The 24,061-nt window shown below is 37.6% G+C and overlaps 1 protein-coding gene across 1 annotated transcript in view; it reads right to left on the bottom strand.

Annotated features, from left to right (window-relative positions):
• The window catches only part of COL21A1 (collagen type XXI alpha 1 chain), a 300,511-nt gene extending 277,196 nt beyond the window's left edge, over positions 1-23,315 (bottom strand). The window contains exon 1 of the mRNA XM_074398177.1: positions 23,214-23,315. The gene's annotated coding sequence lies outside the window, so the exon portion shown is untranslated. The remainder of the gene's footprint in view (positions 1-23,213) is intronic.
• Between the last annotated feature and the right edge of the window lie 746 nt (positions 23,316-24,061).

Here is a 24,061-nt window from a genome sequence, read left to right as displayed (position 1 = left end):
TAAATCTGGGAGAAGAAAGCACACCTATGCTCATTGCTAACCAATTCTCTCTTTTTATTTTTTTAATCAACAGGTAAGAATTTTATATATTTATGGTGTACAATATGTTTTAATATATGTATACACAAATGGCTAAATGAAGCTACTTAACTATGTGCTGCCTCACGTACTTAACATTTTTTGTGATAAAAATAATTAAAATCTACTCTCTTGGCAGTTTTCGAGTATGCAATATATTGTTTTTACTGCAGTCATTACGATGCACAATAGATCTCTTGCTTGAACTTATTGCTAACCAATTTTCTTTTTGAACATGATACTTAATGCATTATTACATTTCCATGTGAGCATATCCTTGAACTGCCACAGAGTCAAATTATTACTGCATGCCTGCTAAGAAAAACTAAAAACACACCTTTTAAAATTGTAAATAGCCTCTTTTTTTTTTTTGGAGACAGAATCTGTCTCTGTCACCCAGACTGGAGTGCAGTGGCATGATCTTGGATCACTACAATCTCTGTCTCTCAGGTTCAAGGGATTCTTGTGCATCTACTTCCCAAGTAGCCAGGACTACAGGCATGTGCCACCACACCTGGCTAATCAGTAGAGATGAGGTTTTGCCATGTTGCCCAGGCTGGTCTCGAACTCATGGCCTCAAGTGATCCATCCACTTCAGCCTCCCAAAATGCCCTCAGCTCACAGGCATGAGCTACTGCCCAAGGCCAATTATTTTTTAGAAAAAGAAAATACAGTTTTATTAAAAATATTTCAAGAGATCAAATCGTTTGACATTTAAAATTCTGAACAGCAGGCTGGGTTAGAGTGTACAAAATTTCAAGCCCTGTCTAGTCACTGGGGCGTATTTCTTCTTCTCCAGAAGTGTCAGTTAGTATGCAAAGACTGCAACCCCAAGGAGTTTCTCACTTTTAGATTAGTTCACACTCAACCTCAAGCAACGAATCAAAATCATCATGTAAGTGTTCCTAACAGTTTATGGCTCCAGCCCCTTCTGTTCGAGGTAAGCAGATCTCAGCTGCAGCTGTCTGCATCTACCCTTCTCTCCAGATGTCAGGGTGGCAGTTTATCCCTCAACCTCAGTTCTCTTATGGACCAAGAAAAGTCATCGATTTTCCATTTATTCAGCTTTTTCTAGTAGTAAAGGTGAGAGAGATGAGTTCTGAGCTCTTTACTGCCAAAACTAAAACTAGAATCTCAAAAATTATATACTGAGCACTTATTAAGTTCCTGGTACCAGGCAAAATGTTTTATAAGCTTCTATGCCTTTATTTTGCCAATAACATTGTGGCTCTCTCCTGCAATCCCCTGCACTTTCACGATGCCTCTTATGTTGCAGTCATCTTCAGACCTCTAGGTGATTTCACCTCAGTATGTGAATATTTTACTTCCTTATTCACTTGCTACTCCACTCATAACTTTCAGAATTTTCAAAATCCATGTAGATGATTCTTGTAATACACTAGCCTCTTAATTCCTTGACCACCTTCCTCTCTTCAACAAACCGTGTCCTTTATCCTGGCTCAGCACCCAACTCCAAGGTCATACCAATGGCATATTTGTCACCACAGATAACCAAATCCCTTCAAAATCTCAATTTTAAACATATTACCTCTTATATCTCCAGCTCAATTTCTCTAATACTGCTGTCCCAAAAGTATTTCAATGGCAGTAGATATGCAATCCCTTCATTCTACTTTTCACCAGCCCTTGCCACCTTCATGATCCACCTTCCTTCGTCTACTTGATCTCTTGGAGTATTCTTACAAAACTCTATTTCCTTTTCACAAAAAATAAGAATAGTCTACTACAATTTTATGTGTGTTTGTAATTGTAGTTTTTCTCAGCAGGCATGTAATAAAGTTGTAATTTTTCCCCATGGCAGTTCAAGGATACTCTCACATAATTGCAATAGAGTAACACAGTAAGTATCATGTGCAAAAAAAGACAACTGGTTAGCAATAAGTTCAACAGATCTATTGTACATTATAATGACTACAATAGAAACAATATATTACATTCTTGAAAATTGCCAAGAGAATAGATTTTAATTATTTTCATCACCAAAAAAAAAAAAAGTTAATGACCGTGGCGCATCATTACTTTCCTCCTACATACAGCCTCAAACCCCTTTCTTCTTCCTTATATTCTCTTAGTATGCCTCCCACTCTGGTGAAATCTAACTCTATTTTCTCTTATCCCTGTACCTGTGAAAGTGAACATGGCTAAAAAATATTCGACCATCCTGACTGGTCTTAAGTTAAATATGTATCCACTAACCCTTAGTGTTACCTAGAAATCCAATCGTACTTCCTGCTACACTCACTCTCCCATTCCTCTAAATCCCTTTTCAGACTTTTTCTCTCCTCAATCCTTCAACACCTTCACCACCCTTCTAACTCTCAGCTGATGGCCACATTTCCTTTTCCTATTCCAGGGGAAAATCAAATACACCATCAGGAGAAAACGTCCATGCTCTCCCATGACTGCCCTACCCACTTTTCCAGCATCTCTGTCCACATCCTCTGTCTTCACGCTTGCTACACTTGATGAGTGGTTCTTTTATGTATCTAAGCTGAATCTTTCCACATGTGCACAGGATTCTCTCCCTCTTACCTGCTCAAGCACACCTCTCCTGATTTCATCTACAGATTTTTCCTTCTCTAACAGATTATTCCCATCCACATATAAATATGCTATGAATTTTCCCATCTTAAAGAAGTGTATGTCTAGTATTGAGCTCACTAGCTACTAATCTATTTCTATGAATTCATTTTTTCAGTGAAACTTCTTGAAACTGTACCTATTGCCCAAAATTCCTTCCTACCCCACATCTCCCCCCAAACACACACACACACACACACACACACACACACATACACACACACACACTCACTCTTAAACTCACTTCATTGAAGCTTTTGCCTCATCTCCAAAACTGCCCTTGGCATGTTAACCAACTACAATGTTTGATAAATAATCAATTCTCAGTCTTCACTTCCCTGGACTTTCCAACAGCACTTGACCTGGTTGATCCCACCCTCCCTCTCAACACTTGCTTCACTTCGTTTCTGGACATCACCCTCCTTTGCTTCTGCTAACCTGTTTTGGTGGTTCTTTTCATCTCTCCATTATCACGAAACAACTCAGAGACATGTAGATAGTTGTTTGACACTGTGTTATTTTGCATGCAGAAGTTTTCACACATAGCTGGTAGGCAGAGTCAAGAGGGGAAGAAAAGGCAGGAAAAAAACTGCAGGCACCCTGGAACAGAGATTTTTTGTACTTTTTTTTTTTTTTTTTTTTTTGAGACCAAGTCTCTGTCACGCATGCTAGAGTGCAGTGGTGCACTCTCTGCTCATTGCAACGTCCACCTCCCAGATTCAAGCAATTTTCCTGCCTCAGCCTCCCAAGTAGCTGAGACTACAGGCATTTGCCACCATGCCTGGCTAATTTTTGCATTTTTAGTAGAGACAGGATTTCACCATGTTGGCCAGGCTGGTCTCAAACTCCTGACCTCAGGTGATTCACCCACCTTGGCCTCCCAAAGTGCTGAAATTATAGGCATGAGCCACCACATCTGGCCTTTTTGTATATTTTTGAGTAAATTGATTAGCTGCCGAAGAGATCAGCCTGAGCATTATGTTCTCGAATAAGCTGATTAGATCTACTGAATTGTAAAGTATCAGTTTTTTGTGGATTCTCCATGAAAGCTTAGGAGTTTAGCCACGGGATATACCAGACAGGCTGTCTCAGGTCCTGTCTAGTAGGATCCTTAACACCTCTACCTTAATTAGAGCAGGGCTGCACTAGTTCCTCCATTGGAATTTTTCCCTAAACCTAAAATTTGTGGCCTCATAGAGGTTAATAGTTAGACCTGTTACCTTGTTTTGTCTGGTTACTAGTGGCTTCCTTCAGCTCACGTCTTTAAATACCATGTAGATATTGACAACTTAGATTTCTGGGTGTCTAACCACCTACTTGACACTTCTACTTGGATATTTAATAAATCTCTCAAAGCAACGCATATCTTAAACTCATATCTTACCTTCTGCCACCCCCCAAATTATATCTCACATAATCTTACATATTACAATAAATAGCAGCTCCATCCTTCCAATGTTCAAAACCCTAAAGTCATCCTTGACTCCTTTCTTCCCCTAATACCCTACATCTAATCATTCAGCAAATCTTGTTAGTTCTGCCTTCAAAATATATCTAAAACTTGCTATCTTTACCTTCTTCCAAATAGCCATCAGCTCTCCTACCTCAGTGTGAAACCTTCTCTTGTCCTCCCTGCTTCTTCCCTTGGCTTCTCCACCAGGGTATCTTCAACTCAAGATCGTATTTTAAAACAAGACCAGGACACTTCCAAACTCAAGGCCCTACAAACTCAGAGATAATTCACATTGTTTTTTCTTAGATACGCTTCAAATGATGTCATAATTTTAAGGTGAATGTTGCCTCTTTGAAGCAGTAGATCTTTCTGAAATCTGCAGTCTAAAATAGCAGAAAATACTCAGCTTACAGGTCAATAGTACATTGTTAGTACACTGTAGTTAATCAGTATTTACTTAAGCATTCGATGACCTTAATAATTATTACTATGATGTAGCCCGAATTAAAAATGTTAGAAAACACTTTCTAAAACTATATAAGGAGCGACACAGATGGCGAGAGGGTTCAGGGAAGCCTGACTAAAGCTTGGTCAAGCAAAGAATCTTTGTCAGTGTGTTTTGGTGTTTTATTAAAAAATCATTTTGTGGGATCTCATAAAGGCTGGTAGTATTGTCATAAAAATAATGGTTTGTGCTCTTGGGTTGGAGATAATCACAGAAACATAGATGCAGGAAGTAAAAGTACGGCACAGAGATAAAAATTAATTTAATGTAATAAGATATTGATTCAAAGCATTCCTTTATGATCTTCCCCGCCCCTGTGTCCATCATCCTTCAGACTCCGAGGGTTTACTCCTTTAACCCAAATAGCCTTCAATGCCCACTTCTTGAGTTCTGAGCATAACATAGCACAGGGGCTCAGAGAGAAACTTGTAGAGCCAGACTTTCCTGCCCTTAGACTAAATGAAAGATACCACAACCATCTAGAAAGGAGCAAAGACAAGAGGTCTCCAGCCACCACAGGCGCAAGCACCAAATCAGTGTCCAGTTGCCCTTCTCTCTATGGTCCAGTGAGCAGCCTGTGCGTTGCCTTGAATTGTCAGCAGAAATGACAGTCATTTCTCCTCAACATGCTGCCCAACACCCCCATCTGACCCCTTCATGGAGGCAATCTCTGCATTCATCAGTCTGAACATGAGGTGGAGGGGGGTCCGGGATACCTGGCTGGGAGTAGTACCCACCCTGCACACATCTGATCATGGTGAAACTAGACAGAACCAGATGTCCTTCATCATCTGAAGAGTCATGGATCCCAACTCCTATTACATTAATATAATAACTTAAACACTTTATATTAATATCTAACTGACAGGGTTCAAAACATACTACCCAAATCACTGAAATTTGGCATATTGAGTATTTTAACCTGAAGGTATTTAAAAAATAGCATGTGCAGGAATGTCTCTCTGACCTTCTCCTCACCATCTATCTTAAAGCAGGTCAGTAAACCTAGGAAGGATTTTCTTATCTTGCCCCAAAGCAGGTCAAGAGACCCTCATGTGAAAAATGCCTTCCTATATACACAGTACTTTTATCTCTGAAGATGAAGGGCCACAAAGAATATGAGCAAACAGACTTTGCCAGGTTTCCCCAATTACCATTAGGTAATACCCTTTTCCCCATGACTCTTCCTTCTTCATCAAACCTAGCGTAATAATACTCAGTTTTACCTATTTCCCAGGGTCTTTATTCTATATGAAGCCTCCTATGTTACATAAAATGTAAATCAAATAAATTTGCATGCTTTTCTCTTGTTAAACTGTCTTTTGTTACAGGAGCTTTGGCCAAAAACCTAAGACAACTAGAGGAAAAGATATTTTTTCTCCCCAGATAATATTATGCATATTAATACATAATATTAATTATAATGATTCAGAATTTTAACTCAAAACAAATTTGGGAAATACATGGTTCTAATTTAATATCATATTTGATTAGATATTTATCTTTCATTATCAAAGTTCTTTATACATTTTAATTAAGTGCACACATATGAAATTAAAAAGATAAGTTTTAAAAATCTTTTGAACATACTGAAAGTAATCAATAAAGGTTATTTTGAATAATTGAATTATTCAGTTAACTAATATTCACTATATTAAAAATGCATTCTGTAATTCACATATATTAATTCAAATAACCTGGAAAATTACAAAAATGTATTTAGTTAAAAGCAAGAAGATAATAATGATTCCCCACTTCAGAGAGTAGCTGCAACACCGGCCCTAGCATACCTATTGTTTCTCTCTTACCTAAAATTAGCTTCGTTCCAATTTCATTAGGCTCTCAAATCTTGCCAGAGAGACAAAAACTAATCTACATGTAATTTAGTGACATCATATCACACTAATGTGAGATAGCATCACAAATCAAAATAACAGCCATGTTTTTCCTCTCTGATTGACAATTTTACAGTCTTACCTGGTGATCAGTTGAAACAATTTTTGGAAATCTTATAAGCATTTATTTTTACCAAAGTGACCATTTTGATTAAGTTAGGAAGGAAATTAATGGAAACCTTTAATAAAATAACTTAGTTCAATAAACAATTCATCTGCTCAGTTAAAAACATATATTGATTTCTTTCTTGACTAGATGAGGAACAATGGTGGGTAACACAGGAATGATTTCGTTTTAAGACTGGACACTCGCACCTAAGTCTGTCTCTAAGGATTACTTCCACTGGATAGCTGGACTCAGTAAATGGGAAATCTTAACAGAAAATGGGGAAATCTTACATGCCAATTACATATTTAGGAAATGACTTGTAGAGACACATGCATGTTCACAATGGATCTTATTTCCTTTTTATAAACCAGTATGATCAAGTTAACATTCTAATTTGCAGTAGAAGATGTAAAACTTTATTACTTTGATTTGGTCATTTTATTACTTTGATTTAGTCCATTCTTATAACTATTAATGTTATGTATTGTCAAATGCTCTAAAACACTGTAATTATTTTTTAAATTCAACAACTTGGTTTCAGATGAGCTTTAGATTTCATAAATTTGTTTTTACATGTGAGTAGAAATAAACATTATCTCACTAAATAAAATATTGAAAATGTTAAATAAAATATTAAAAATGTTAAAAATACTTAATGAAATAAAGATAAATTATTAAATAAAATATCAAAATTAGAAATAAAATATCATTAAATAAAATATTATTTCTTTAAACAAAAATAAATAAAAATCTAAACTTCATACCACATTGTCTAAAGTGAATTTTGACAACAGAATAAAATTGTTTGGCTGAGGAATGGAAGAAACTAAGATGATGGATTCAGAAACAAACAGGCAGCCATTTTCCTAAATGCCTACATGTGGTAGAGGGGAACATGAAGCAGAAGAACTATCAGGTATCAGGTTAGAAGCCAGAAGCCCCAGGTAGATGAGCCCAAGGCAAGAAGGGAGTCTGAAGTCAAGGAGGCACTTAGAAAACTGCCCAGAACTATACCGAGTTTGGACTCATGGTTGAGATTTGGACTCAACAAATCAAACAAACCTGAGGTCAAATCCTGACTTCATCAGCAAGATACTCCTGGGCAACTCACTGTCCTGTCTAAGCTTAGGTTTCTTCAAAATGTAGATGGAGATGATCACAGTGCCTATCTGCTAGGACTGCTGTGAAACAATCATCCATAGAGTGCTAGGAAATCATCTCACCATGGGACTAACCTAACACCTGCAGCTGACAAAAGTCACTCTGAGAAATGGTTAAGTCTGTAATTAGGCTAGCATAACAGTCTGATTGCAAGTAGCTATTTCGTGGAACATAAGACAGATTACAAACACATAAATATGGGGTCAGGCTGCCCATCATACACTTGGAAGTTGGGTCATTTTAAATGTTTGTTTTAAGGGGCTCACAATTTACCCCTAAAAATTCTTGAACTGTTTCTCAGATCCTTAATTATGTGAGTCAAAACAAATTAACCATTATATAAACCAAGTATGTAAACTTATCTTTTGACAGTGACAGCTGCAAATACTTTTAAGGTCAACTATTTTTAAAATATGAGTTCTTTTCCATTAAAAACTCTTAAACATATTTTAAAAGCCTGTCCTAACTCAAATTTGATAAGACTATATGCATACTGAACTTTAGGTACAATACAGAATAGCTTTTTCACTACCAAAGCTAGAGTATAATTGTCTCTTCAATTGCCATTGGTTGTAAGACATACTTCCCAACCACACTAGTGGTAGGGCATAATACAGTACTTAACCTATACTCAACCACTGAAAGGTGTTAAAATTCATCAGCTACTCACCGATTTTATATATATATACATATATATATATATATATATATAGAGAGAGAGAGAGAGAGAGAGAGAGCGAGCGAGAGAGAGAGAGAGAGAGATTTTATGTATATCTATATGTAGGTCTTCTAATACACATGGAAAAAAATAAAGCAAGACCCTGCTTGTCATGTTTTCCACAAAATCCTCAAAACCCAGTAAACACTTGAATAAATAACAAGTTATAATAAAGCACTAATATGAGTCACAGAAACAAAACTTCTTTCTAATTTGATGAAAGCGATGCATTTGCAAACATATCCAGAGCAAAAAGGAGTTGCTTTGTAAGTATTGAACTCTACTGTTACAGTATGTCTTCCCATCTACTACCTTAAAATATATAACAAAAAAATATGCCTCCAAATAGCAGACGGGGAGAAAAATACTACCTGGCAAACTCTGCTAATTGAGCTTACAGGCAGTCATTTTCGGGGTGCAGCTCCTAATACCATGACCATTTAACCAGTTGAATCTAAATCCCCCAATAACAGCAAGGCTCCTGCTTCATCTGGAAAATTCCAAAGGAAGAGTCGTATAATTTCAGAGCCTAGGTTTAGGGTCAGAACAGGCCTGGTTTCAAATCCCAACTTGGCACACCGGTTGTGTGACCAGAGGACAAGCGACGCATGCCTCTCTAATTTCGGTTTTGTCAAATTAAAGGTGAAAAAAGCAATACTTATTTACAAATTGCTTTAAACAGTGTGAGGCATATAGCAGAAGCTCAAAAATGATAGCTGGTATCATTATGATTTTTACATGACAGGTACTACTGACATGACCAATTTGTTCTTTAACTTTAATGACTACCTTAAATATTTTGTGTATACATATAATCCTACACAGATGTACACACATTTAGTAATTATGAGGACTCTCCTTTTATCACTGGTTCCCTGGTTCTTCGCGCTTTACCCCAGTTGCAGGGATGTTGGAGAGGAAAAAGATGAATGGAGAAAGTCACGGGTGGAAGAAGTCAGGGAAATGTATTTCACGTTAGTGACTATTTAAAAGCCAAATCTGCCTAACCACATTGGACCATTTCCTATCTAGATGTGTATATTGCTGCCCGGATAAGGCAGGGCCGCTGCATTTTCTCCCCTCTTTACAACAGTTCAGTTCAGAGGTGAGAGGAAATGAAAAGGATTGTTTGTCAGGAAATGTCATCTTTTTTCAGCTCAAGACATGCATGGAACAAGAGCTGTTTGTGTAGCAATATGCCTAGAAAGTTCTACAAACTTGGGTCACAGGTTTAGGTAAGGCTGCCACGAACTTGGAAGGCACCAAACTGTCAGAGACGGTTCAAAAAGTCCCGTAGGCCTTACCATAGGTGTAACGTGTAGTCTCCAATGTCTGAGCTAAGTTTAAGAAAAGCTTCACATAGCAGCATGTGACTCTTACGATACTCTAGACCGCTGTAATTTCAGCATGGAAAAGATATGACAGACACGGAGAGAATGCAGTCATAACCACAAGTTAATTTTCTCCAAGGATAGAATTTTGAAGACTCTTACTAATGAAGCTTTTCTGTAGCTGATTTGACCATGAAGTATCACACCACAAACTAATTGCATAAAAACTAAAATTATCTTCCCTTTTAAAAGTTTTATATTCAATGTATATATTCAATATAACCTCTATTAAATCTTAAAAATCATTGGAAGTCTACAAGCACATTTGGTTCGCTAAATTGTGAAACACATGTTGATTCCCTGTCAATCTCAAAATATACTGTGCATGTTTAAGAAAATATAATTCCTTTATTTAAATATTAAATGTTAGACTTATTTGGAAATAATTTGAAATTATTTCAAATTATCCCAAATAAATTTGGAAATTATTAAGGTGGATTTTTGGTATAAACCAAATTAACTGCTATATCAGGAGGGTGAAACAAAAATAAAATATTTGTAAATAAACACAGGGAGAATATATTTTTTAAACACTAAAAATGCATTGCTTAATATTAACTATGTTCTTTAATTATGTGAATCATCAAGAAAAATATTTGGATAGCAACTACTCCTTTATTTTTGTTTTATTTTTCTGCCAGGAAAACTGGAATACCAGATATGGAACCATTCCTTTATTCCTCGGGTATAAAGCCAAATACTTTTTTTTTTAAGTTTTAGTTATATTTTTATGGATTTGGGGTACAAGGGCAATGTGTTACATGGACGTATTGCATAGTGGTGAAGTCTGGGCTTTTAAGGTATCCATTAAATGGATAATAAACATTGTACCCAATAAGTTTCATCCCTCACCTCCCTCTCACCTTCTCATGGTTTGGAGTCTCCTGTATTATCCAATCATCAATTGATGAACCCTTAGCTTGATTCCATGCCTTGCTATTTGAGAATAGTATTGTGATGAACATGTGAGTCCAGGTGTTTCTTTGACGTAAAGGTTTCTTTCACTTTGGGTAGATATCCAGTAGCGGGACTGATGGATCAAAGAGTAGTTCTATTTTTAGGTCTTTGAGAAATCTCCATACCGTTTTCCATAGAAACTGTACTAATTTACTTTCCCACCAACAGCGTATAAGCATTCCCTTTTCTCCATGCCAACATCTGTTATCTTCTGACTTTTTAATAATTGCCATTCTGAATTGTGCAGGATGGTATTTCATTGTAGTTTTAATTTGCATTTATCTTATGATTGGTGATGTTGAGCATTTTTTCTTATGCTTATTGACCATTTCTACGTGTTCTTTTGAAAAACGTCTGCTCCAGTGTGGCAATTCCTCAATGACCTAAAAATAGAAATCCCATTTGACCTAGCAATCCCATTACTGGGTATATATCCAAAGGATTATAAATCATTCTACTATAAGGACACATGCACACGAATGTTCATTGCAGCACTGTTTACAATAGCAAAGACCTGGAACCAACCCAAATGCCCATCGATGATAGACTGGATAGGGAAAATGTGGTACATATACACCATGGAATATTACGCATCAAAAACAATGAGTTCGTGTCCTTTGTAGGGACATGGATGAACCTGGAAACCATCATTCTCAGCAAACTGACACAAGAGCAGAAAATCAGGCACCGCATGTTCTCACTCATAGGCAGGTGTTGAACAATGAGAACACATGGACACAGGGAGGGGAGCACTACACACTGGGGTCCGTTGGGGGGAAATGGGGGAGGGACGGGGGAGTGGGGAGGTGGGAAGAGATAGCATGGGGAGAAATGACAGATACAGGTGAGGGGAAGGAAGGCAGCAAACCACACTACCATGTGCGTACCTATGCAACAATCTTGCATGTTCTTCACATGTACCCCAAAACCTAAAATGCAATTAAAAAAAAAAAAAAAGAAAAACGTCTGCTTATGTCATTTGCCCACTTTTTAATGGAGTTTTTTTTTTTCTTGTTGGATTGAGTTCTTTATAGATTCTGAAAATTAGTCCATTGTTAGATGCATAGTTTGCCAGTATTTTCTTCCATTCTGCAGATTGTCTATCTTTTTTTTTTTTTCCTGTGTAGAAGCTTTTTAGTTTAAGTTCCATTTGTCAATTTTTTGTTTTTGTTACATTTCTTTTTTGGGTCTTTGTCAAAAATTCTTTTTTAGGCCAATGTCCAGAAGAATTGTTCCTAGGTTTTCTTCCAGCAATTTAAAAGTTGCAGGTCTTATATTTAAGTCTTTAATCCACCTTGAGTTAATTTTTTATATGGTGAAAGATAGGGGTCCAGTTTCACTCTTCTGCCTATGACAGTGCAGTTTTCCCAGCACCATTTGTTGAAAAGGATGTCCTTTCCTCGGTGTATATTTTTGTCAACTTTGTCAAACATCAGTTAGTATCTGGCTTTATTTCTGCATTCTCTATTCTGTTCCACTTATCTATGTGTCTATTTTACACAAGTACCCATGCTGTTTTGGTTACTAAAGGCTGTTAGTATAATTTGACATCAGGTAATGTGATGCCTCCAGCTTTATTATTTTTGCTTAGGACTGCTTTGGTTAGTTGAACTCTTTTCTGGTTTCCAAAATGTGAACATAAATATGAACTATCTGTACACATTTGCAGGTCTAACTCAGAATAAGGTACATAAAATTGAAAGTAAAACTGAATGCATAAGAATAAAAGTAAAAACTACGACTCAATACTGCAATAAATCAGAAGTAGTGCCTCATATGCACACTTGACTATTTACAGATTAAAAACAGGCATTACCACGACACTAACTATATTCATTTATATACCAAAAAAACATGTTTTATATGTCACAAAAAACCTTTCATTGTAACACAGAAGTGATATTACCAGACAGGCATCAATGAAGTATACTGCCTTTTCTAGTTATTGTACAATGCTGTAGGTATTAATTTAGAATTAATTCTATTAATTTTAGGATTATTTTTCTAATACTGTTAAGAACAACTCTGGTAATCTGATAAGAATTACGTTGAATTTGTAGATTTCCTTGTGCAGTATAGTTATTTTGATATTAAGTCTCCCAATCCATGGGCATGAGCTGTTTTTCCACTTTTATTTCAACTATGATTTCTTTCATCAGTGTTTTATAGTTCTCCTTTAGTTTTAGAATGCAAATTCTCAGCTGGTAAGGACTATATTAGAGGATCACTAACGTGATAAATACAGAAGAATATTCAGAGAGTGTTCCAAAAAACTATATAGTGTGGTTAAACTTAGGTGCAAATTGGGTAAAACATTTTTTGGCCATATTAATATTTTCTCTGGATAGAATACTATGGTATGGAATTTATGTCTCAAAGGATTGGGGTTTTTAATACATGCCACCAAATTGCCCCCCAGAAGGGTTACATGTTTGCCCTTCCATTAGCAAAGTAGGGTAGGAGACTCTGTATTCTGTTACCATTTTCAACACTGGGTTGTGTTTTTAAAAATCCATGTCAATTAAGTAGATAGAGAGTGCCATCTTCCTACTCAGCTATAATTTGCTATTGTGTGATTTAAAAAAAAAATAAATAAAAACTTCTAGATATTTCTTAACCATTAGTATTTCTCCTTTTACAAGCAGCCTATTAAATGTTTCTTGCCCATTATTCAATGGGTATGTTCTCATACCAATTACTTTGTAAAAACTCTTTATGCATTAAAAATTATAAGGAGATATGTCTGGACATACTAGTCAATATTTTACCGACTTGTCATTTTTCATTTAGTTTTTCATGTTGTTTAATAGGTTTTAAATTTTCATTTAGTTAAATCTATTAACCTTTTCTCTTTGGATTTTTTTTCCCCTGCATTTATGCTTCAGTAGCTTTTTCTACTCTGATATCAGAAAGTGCCGTATTTTCTTCTTTAACTTTTTGAAACAGTTATTTTTTTTTTTTTGAGGTATAATTGACATATAGTTAACTATACATGTTTAAAGTATACAATTTGATAAGTTTTAATAAATATACATACATGTGAAACGATCACCATATCAAAATAATAAATGTATCTATCACCTGTAAAAGTTTCCTTGTGTTCCTTTCAATTCTTCATTTCCAATTCTCTTCGCTCCCTCCCTCCTTCCTCTTTGGCTGGTATATTTCCTGTATCATAGATTACTTTGTAGTGTTTGAGAACTTTATACAGATAAACCCATATAGAATATACCTTTATCTGGATTACTCCAATCAGTATAATTGACAGTCATCCATACTGTAATGTATATCAATAGTTTATTAATTGCTTCTTGCTTAGTAATTCATAGTATAAATATATCACAATATTTCATTCATTCACTTGTTGATGGACATTGGGGTTTTTCTAGTTTGGGCCTATTACAAATAAAGTTGCTATGAGCATTCACGTGTATGTCTGTATGGATGTATGCTTTCTCTTCTCTTGGGAAATACATAGTAATTGAATGGCTCGATTATGTATGTTAAGTTTCCTGAGAAACTATCAACTTATATTCCAACGTGCTAATATCATTTTACTTTCCCACAAGTAGCATATGGGAGTTTCAGTGCCTCCCTATCATTGCCATCACTTGGTGTGGTGAACCTTTTGTGCAGCCATTGTAATAGATAAGTGGTGGTATCTACTGCTGCTTTGGTTCACATTTCCTTAATGGCTAATGGTGTTGAGGATCTCTTCATGGGATTATTTTCCATTTGTATGTCTACTTTGATCCCATCTGTGTTTAAATCTTTTGCCCATTTTTTATTCCGTTGTTTTGAAGGTTCTGTATCTGTTCTGGTTATGAGTTCTTTATCAGGTAGACACAGTATATGCTTTGCATATGACAGTATGGAGTTTCAGTAAAGAGTCATCAGATGGCTAAGTGCTACAGAAAGAGGGAGTAGATAAAATGGCACTTATTCAGAGAAGCCTTTCATGACTACACAATAGAATTTGAGCCCTTTCTGTTATTTGTAAAATTCATCACAATTTCTAATTACATAAATACTTCTCCATCTGCCCTCCACAACGTGGTTTCAAAGTAGGAACCCAAGATTAGTAGCACCAGCAAGAACTGGGAATGTAGAAACCCAAGTTCGTAGGCTGCCCAATCCCAGACCTGCTAAATTTGAAACTCATTAGTACAATAATGATACTTACCACCTTAGAGCGCTTCTGTGGGGATTACATTAGATAACATATGTAAAGCACTTTTGCACATTTTAGCTTGGTACACAAGGAAAAAACTCAAAAAATAATTTTGAGTTATAATTGGCATTATTAATTCTAGCCCTGGTTTGGTGGTGTAAAGAAGTTGTACAAAGAAATATAATCATAAGTTAATTGTAAACTACAATGAGAGTAGGTTGTTTCCCATAAAAAGACGGCTGCATGGCCAGCAAGAGGCTTGTCACAGAACATTAGCTCATCATTCAGCAAATTATAGGGTCTGTTCTTGGTTTTGGTAGGCTCAGAGTCTTGACTTGTACTGTGGTTTTAATATTCTCTCCAAAATTCATGTTGAAATTTAATTGCCAGTACAACACTGTTGGAAGGTAGGGCCTTTAAGAAGTGATTAGGTCATGAGGGCTCTGCCATCAGGAGTGGATAAAGCCATTATTGTGGAAATGGGTTAGTTATCATGGGAGAGGGCTTCTGATAAAAGAATAAGCTCAAACCAATTTCCTCTTTTTGTCTTGAGTGCGTATTTGCCCTTCTACGATCAAATATAGCAGCACAAAAGTCCACTCCAAATGCTGGCACCATGCTCTTGAACTTCCAGCCTTCAGAACTGTGAGAAATAAATTTCTCTTCTTTATGTATTCCCCAGACTCTGGTTGGTTATAGTGGCAGAAAACAGACAATGACAACTTGCTAGTGCGCCAAGAATGGATTGGGGTTTTTTTGGATAGACTAACACTAACTGGGCTAACGACAGATGATGCAAAAATGAGTCAATCTATAAGCTGTCATAAGGGCTATAGGTACCACATGAGTTGGACCACTCACTGGTGCAGTCAGAACTTTCTCTCTATATATATTGTCTCTGAACTGTGAAAGACTCAATACACAAATGGACAATGGCCAGGTCATATATAAAAACTGAACTTTCACTCACAACCTGCAGCAAGCTTCCAAGGAAACCAACCCCCTTACCTACAATGAACAGCCCAATCAGCCTGCTATAAGTCAGGCTTGTAGGAAGTCAGATCACTGCCTCTAGTGACAATCCCAGAAACTTAACCACAACTCCTGTAACAATCAGCCCCAAATAGCCAGGATTTAATTTATAACTGACAGTGTCTCTAATATTTGTCCCCTCTTTCAACTTAGGACCAATGAGAGAAAACTGAATTTGCATCTCTAACCAGTCACACAGGATGCCCCACTTCTAGTTAGCCTTCCCACAGCCCTGCTACATGAACAGACTCCTATTGGGGCATACATAAACTCTTCCAGGCATACCTAAACACTTTAAAGTGTTCCCACTCCTCTGCCTGCCTTTGCATCCTTGCCAAAACACAAGTGACAATGGCCAACTCCCTTGCTATAGCAACTTCAGAACAAATGGCCTCTGCTTTTCTCATTCATTTGGGCTTTATTTGTTCCCACAACTAGATGGGGAAGCCAGGCTGAGCTGCTTACAGGGAGGCCTGCCATGGATACCTAGTTTAATTCCTTCCATGGTCACTGCCAAGGAATGCTGACACAGTCTCCACTTTGTGTTATTGTATTATTTTAACTGTGAGAGTTTGGGGACTGCTTGGTTATTGACTCATTGCGTTATCATCTATTCCATGATGGTGATGATGATGACTAAGAGAACTACAACAACGATGTGGACAGCAGACCAGGCTAACAAAGCTAACATTTGCAAAATACTTACTGTGTGCTAGGTTCTCTGAGAAGCACTTTAGTCACATAAATTAACTCACTGAAGACCCCCAGATTTCTCAAAGTACATCAGCTCCAACTGGGGACTTATTAGAAATGCAGATTTTCTGATCCTTTCCCCATTGACCAAATCAAGACTTCTAGGGCTGGGGCACAGCTATCTGTTTTAAGCGGCCCTCTAGGTGATTCTGATTCCGCTTAAGTTTGAGAACACTGGAGTACTCCGTGAATTAATTCTAATTCCTTTAAGTTTAGAACACTGAAGCATGCCTAGAGCAGTTAAGTAACTTACCCAAAGTTACACCTCTAGTGAGTCAAGAATGCTGGATTCAAAGCGGAGTGGTCTGATTCTCTAAATTGCCTCTCTAGTTAAAAGGGAAGATATGGAGTTTCCTGGTTTGTTTTGTTTTTAATCTAATTAATCTACATGGATACTTTTATTCACTTTAGGAGATTTTAAGTAATTAATATGATAGAATAAAAACAGATAAGAAAATATTCTGATATTAAAAATGTTTTACCCAGAGCCCTGAAAATGGGAGAGAGTAAGCCAGCCTTAGAGATCATATGAGTTCCTTCAAAACCAACAAGATTAACTATTCTTCCCTGCAACCATTTTTTCCTCAATGATATATAACAGTGAATTACTGAAGAACACAAATTGAAATCAGTCTCAACCAAATGAGATCATTTATGGGAAAACAGTTTTTTTTTAAGGAGTTATACAAATTCAAGTTACTGCTATGATTGTTAGGACCAATAGCAGCATCTGTAAAATTATCCTCCTGGTATTCTCGCTGCTCTGTGATTTAGGTTGTGTCTACTCAACCAAAATTTTGGTCAATGCAGTGGGAAAAAGAAATACGGTACCATCTAGCCAAAAACAATGGGTAGATCATTTTTCATCCAGTTATTTTGGCAAAACCAATATGGCTCTGTTGCTTTGTTTTGACCAAGTAAATACTCTCTATCCCTTTATCCACATTTAAATGTCCATAAATCTTCCCCTGCCACCCTTAATTGTTTCATGGAACCACTCTTAACTCAGACCTTAGCTTACTCTTCCAAGAAATTTGTCTCATTTCTTTTTTCAAATGTGCTCTACGAATTCACTTTTCCTGGATGCTTTTCTTGATCCACCAAAATGACAACAATGAGTGGACATGACAATGTTGGACATCCCTAGTTTTAAGTATTTGCTGGACAATGAATCTTTTTTATTTACAATGGGTTTCTGAAGGATTCCACTATGTAACAACAGAAATCGCTCTATCAGTAGCAGCTACCACCATTTGCTGAAGGCCTGCAATGTTCGAAGATCTTCCAGCCATACTCCTCCTCTGCAAGGCTGGAGAATGAAAGAATATGTGCCTCTGAGAATAAATTATTTCTTCAAGGGGTTCTGCCTGTAAACAGCCATTAGGCCTATACAAAAGTGTTGTACCACACTAACAATTATCAGGATCAAAATTCTTTACCTTTGTGGCTCTTAATTCTTTTTCTCAACCACCAATCCATGTTTCTGGTTTAGGGCCTCAGCTCTGGAGTTACACATCCCACTCCCTCACCATGTGATCTTGGGTCTCCCTCAGTGCCTCAGCCTTAACATCTATGAAGTGGAGAGAACATCTAGCTCATAGAATTCTAGTGAAGGAAAAATGGGGTAACGTATATGTAATTGTGTCTAATCTCAGTGGAATACAAACATGAAAGGCTTTCTTTCTCTTCATAGGCTATCTTTCCTGAGTGCTATATCAAATTTTCTTTTGCTGTATTTTGGAACAATCCCACTGACTTGGAATCATTTGCAGATATTCAAATTTAAATGTCTTACCTAGACCAGATCAATTTTAAAACACAGTTTTACATTCACTGTAATGCTCATTTCTTCCCCTGGCTTATGGCACTCAAAGTGAGAAAGAAAAGGGCTTTCTTCTTCTTTTTTTTTTTTTTTTTTTTTTTTTTTTTTTTTTTTTTGAGATGGAGCCTTGCTCTGTTGCCCGAGCTGGAGTGCAGTAGAATGGTCTTGGCTCACTGCAAACTCTGCCTCCTAGGTTCAAGTGATTCTCCTAACTCTGCCTCCTGAGTAGCTGGGACTCCAGGCACATAGCACCAAGCCTGGCTAATTTTTATATTTTTTAAGTAGAGACAGGGTTTCACCATATTGTTCTGGCTAATCTTAAACTCCTGACCTAATAATCTGCCCACCTCAGCCTCCCAACATGCTGGGATTACAGGTGTGAGGGTTTTTTCTTTTATGCCACCCCACTTCATTTTCTTTGAGTGTTTTGGAGAATAGGCACTTTTCTCTAACCCAGCTGGTAGTGCTCCATACCTGCTGGCTCTCATACTCTCTAGAAGGCAGCATACCTCCCAGAGCACTGGAGCTTCCTGATTGTACAGTTCTCTGATCATGGAGAAAAGTTACACCATGAGCCCTTCTGAGCTCTGCCCCATCTCACCCTGGCCATCCACCCCTCAGCATCTCGCTTTTGGGGTGGGGCCCCTGCAAGGTGGCCTAAGCCCAGGTAGCTTCAACGGTGTCCAATGGAACAACTGAAAACTCATTCCCCTTTGCCAGCCAAGCCATCTCCCTCTCCCTCTCTTCTCCCTTTGATCAAAGATTCAAGTAGAATCAGCCAGCCTGCTACATAAGCAGATGTGTAACAGGCAAATGCCAGGCCTCCATCTTAGGGGCTTCCCTAAATACTTTAAGAGATTCTCTTAGAGCCTCCACTTGTCTGTGGGAGAAGACACATTCACAGGAAGGGAGAAAGTAATGGCTCTCTATAAATACTGGATTCTCAATTTCTCTCTTGAATGAATCCCTCGATCTTTTTGTTTCCTGCTTATATAGGCTTCTGGGGAGAAAGGTGGTCCCATGAGGGTTGGGTTGGCAGAGCCAGCTCACATGCCTCTTTATGAGCCCTGAAAAGGTTGCTTAGCAGCTCTTTTTTTTTTTTTTTTTTTTTTTTGTAACTATCTTTATGAAAGGGAGTATTTCTTGTCTCTAGCAGGCATTAAAAAATACTTATTGGCATTAAGCCAATAAGAACTACTCTGTAGCATGTACAAAGCACAGCACATCACATTAGCCTTCATCATCATCATCTCAGATGGAAACCGGACTTAAAGAAGCTGCATTACTTTCCCCCAGGAATCACAGTCATCAAGTGGCAGAGGAATGAACTGAACCCAGGCCTGGCTCCAAAGCCCTCTTCCTTCATTAGGTTACTTTCCCTGAAGGCTACGAGAGCCTGTTTGGTGGTCAGAGGGCCTTGTGTTTAGTTCACAGGCTGGTTTCCTAAAATAGTAAAGGTTTATTAGATGGCGATGTCTATGTTTTATTATCCAACATAAATTTTACTACTGCATTTAATAAAAACCTCCTACCTACAGCATCTGAAAAGTAGTACTAGCCTTATTAGTTTGCTAGCGGTCTTTTAGAATTATTTTGTAGTTAGGCTCTTGTTGGTAGGATGAGGATTCATATGGCTTTCCACCCCCAAAATAGTCTTAAAAACAAAAGAGTTTTGAGTCACTGCTCTAGAATATTAATTTATGTTGTTGATCATCAGTATCACCAAATCTTTGGTTTTCTCTCTGTTAATCAAGGGAAAACACCAGGTAGCACACACTTCATTAAAAAGACTCAGTTCACTTTGGAAAGCCACATTCTTTTGAACTTTATAGTAGATTTCCAGGCATTTATGCTCAGCAGTGTTTACTTAAAGTGAGAACTAAAGCTTGTACAGACACCATGAGTGGAATCTAAACCAGCTTTTGCTGCTGCCAGAGTCATAAGAAAAATATTTCCCCTTAACCCAACTGAAAGAATACTTTCTAAATCTAGTTTTGTCATCATTCTTTAATGGTTTCTATATAATGGATAAATTTATAGGGAGAACACCAGAAAAAAATATAAAAATGCAAGCAGATAGTCACAAATGAAAAACCTCCAAAAGATAACATGATGCAGTCAATATCACATTTTTGGAAAAAAGTGGGATTACTTATGCTGGTAGTTTGGACATCTAAGTCAGGATCGGAGAGGCTCAATTTCCTAGCATTGGATAATAACCCAGAGGGGAAAAAACACCAACTCAGAACCATACATGCCAAACCCATCTTAATTAGAAATATTTTTCTTTCGAGATACATTGTTTTTCCTCTTTCATTTGATCTAGATTTATTTTTCCTGAGCCCCATCTCACCCCTCCTGCTTCAGTGGCCTCTCCATCAGTCACCTGGGACCAAGTCTGGGCTTCCTCATTCCCTTCTCAACACACGGCTGTGATCTTTCTCCTTGAGAACTACAGAGATCATGGAGCTGAAATGAGCTATCAAGCCATGAAAAGACATGGAGGAAACTCAAAGGGGAGGAAGTTGGAGTGGGGCAGGGAGGAGGAGACAAAACGGATACAGAGGTTGGAGAGGGAGACTTTGTGCTGTGCTACAAAGTCGTGCTGCTGGTGAAGGACAACAGCTTTTCAAGGCCAAGTTCAATGCTTTCACTGCTTCTCCTGGTTGATGGGGTGAGGAGGACCAGCTAATTCTAAGGACCAGTGGGATATTTCGTATATAATTATTTGAAGATGCTTATTTGATCAATTTTCCACTAGAGGTTTAAATGCAGAGATTCCCTGTTGGCTGTGTTTATTTTCAAGTAGCAATTTGGATTTCCCTAGTGTTAGTGCAACATTGAATGCCATTCTAACAATGAACAATGTCTTCCAATATTTTTCTCACACTGAAGGCATTTGAAAATCGTGATACATTAGTTAATATCCACAAGCAATTTTAGATTGGGTTGGATTCCAGTCTAAAATTACCTACATGTTTTTCTATGAGGAACTGTTAGTTCCTGGGGCAAGTAATCCATGTTCCCTGGCAGTCCAGCGTGTCAGCAAGTAGAAAGAAATCAGACCCCTTTGTTGACTGAACACACAAAATCAGCACTCATGTCTCCTTATGCTTACAGTACCACGGGCTTTAGGCACTTTCGAGAGTATGTGGAACATACTTCCAGGGCATGACAGAGCAGTGGTCGGTGCAATAGCTTCCACTTCAAATGTCATCTCCAAGGAACTACATTACTCTATTTACAGACAGGAAGCTGGAACCCAATATTAGTCTCCCATGCTCCAGGAGAGAAGAGAGAACACATTTGGAAATAAGACATTTAAAACTGAATGAAAGAAAAGAATATCAATATGTAAGAAAAATTATGATAACAGATTTGTGGGAAACAGAAAATCCAAGGAATTTTCCCAGCACATTTGAAAATTTTGATAGGGTATGATGGAATTTATTTTTACATAACATCCATAAACTCCATTATTTAAGGATGGAATAATGATGACATTTGTTGTGGTAAATCTAGATAGTGGAATATTATCCATTAATAAAAAGAAGTAAACTGTCAAGCCATGAAAATATATGGAGGAAACATAAATGAAAGTGAAAGAAGGCAGTCTGGAGACCACCCACTCCAGGATTCCCACTATATGATATTCTGGAAAAGCACAACTAGGGAAAGAGTAAAAAGATCAGTGGTTGTCAGGGATTAGGAGAAAGGAAGGGATAAATAGGTGGAGCACAGGGATTTTATGGCAGGCAAACTGTCTTGTATGCTATTACAATAATGGATACGTGTCATCATACATTTGTCTAAACCCATAGAATGTGCAGCCCCACAAGTGAAACCCACTGACTTTGGAGGATAATGATGCGTCAGTGAAGGTTCATGGCTTGTAACAGATGGACTACTCTGGTGCAGGCAGTTGATAGTGAGGGGGCCTGTGCATACGTGGGGGCAGGGCGCATATGAGAGCTCTCTGGCACGTTCCTGTCAATTTTGCCATGAACATTAAGCTGCTCTCAAAGATAAAAATGTATCTTTTTAAAATCTAAAACCCACAAAAAAGAATGATACATGTCTGAAATTTAAAAAATTATCCTTGTTAAAAAATGATACTGAAATGTCATTAATAGCCACTGGCTTTAAAAATGGTCATTTTCCCTTCCCTGTTCCAAAGAGCATGTGACTGGGTTCCACCGTTTGTATTTCATGCTAAACAAAGTTTGTATTTGGTGCTGGTTCGGAGGTGCTGCTTATACATTCTAATTTGTGGTTCTAGTTTTCGCAAATAAAAACTTCAGAAAAGGAAAAACAGTGGTTATTCAGCAGCGGTTTCTGCTGTACCTTGGGGAAAGGGCGGGTAAGTCAGAAGCAGCCAAACTTCTGGAAAATAGAAGGTTGATTCTGGACATGCATATACATGGTTTCTATTACAAAAACTCCTCTAAACATTCTGGATTATTATGACTACACCACTGGGTTCCAAACAGACCATCTAAGTGATTGTTGTTTTAATGTGATTCATCCTTACTCCCATACTATTTCTTCTTGCAAAAATCCCACCTACCTGAGGATGAAACTCAGCCATCGTTACTGCAGTTAACTGCTCTACAGGAGTGGGTGAAGGGATCACACAGGAGGACAACTGAATTGTGTGCTGGCCTCTTGGTGCTACACTGAGAAGACAAAATCAAGGCCTTGTTTTATGCTTTAAATAACAAGTAAACAGTATATAACATGTAACATTACATAACACGTAACAATTCACATATATTAGAATTCTGCCATCAGATAAATATGCCATTTCTACTTCCATTTCTCAGATGAGAAACACTCAAATGTGATTTGCACAAGATGGCTTGCCTAGTAAATACTGGGGCGGGAAAACAGAAATTCAAAATTAATATTGTTATTTCCTTTTAATAGAAAAGGAAATGAAGACACCGATGCTTTGTAAAGACCAATTCTGCAAATTAAAGAGACTCAGAGAACCACGAGCAGAATCTTCTTTCTTTCATGCTCATACTTTTGCCGACACAGCACCCTGAAAGGTCTGTGTGCTTGTGGGGCAAGAATCCAGCAGAATATGTCCAGTCAGAACTTTCCTGCGAACCTAGTCACTTTGTCTGTAGGTAAGAGACTCTCCTGTGACTTGGTACTGTGGGCCCACTGCTGACAACTCATAGCTGATCAATTCAAATAAAATTTTCAGCTAGAAATTGCCTGTATGTGAGTAGAATCCTTGCCTTTATATGAATAGAACTTCAGATTGTTTCTTAAGACAGTACCGGGAAAGTGATGTTTGCAATCCTGGGACCCACCTGTGAAATACCCCAAGGTTTAGAGGAAAGATATCCTTCAAAAGTAATTCCCATAGGGACCACCCAGAGAGACACGTGGGCCTTTTAGTAAGCA

The sequence above is a fragment of the Saimiri boliviensis genome, chromosome 4 (genome assembly GCF_048565385.1).
Source record: "Saimiri boliviensis isolate mSaiBol1 chromosome 4, mSaiBol1.pri, whole genome shotgun sequence".
Lineage (NCBI taxonomy): Eukaryota > Metazoa > Chordata > Mammalia > Primates > Cebidae > Saimiri > Saimiri boliviensis.
The sequence above is the reverse complement of the archived record's forward strand: the minus strand, read 5'-3'. Positions and strand labels throughout refer to the sequence as shown.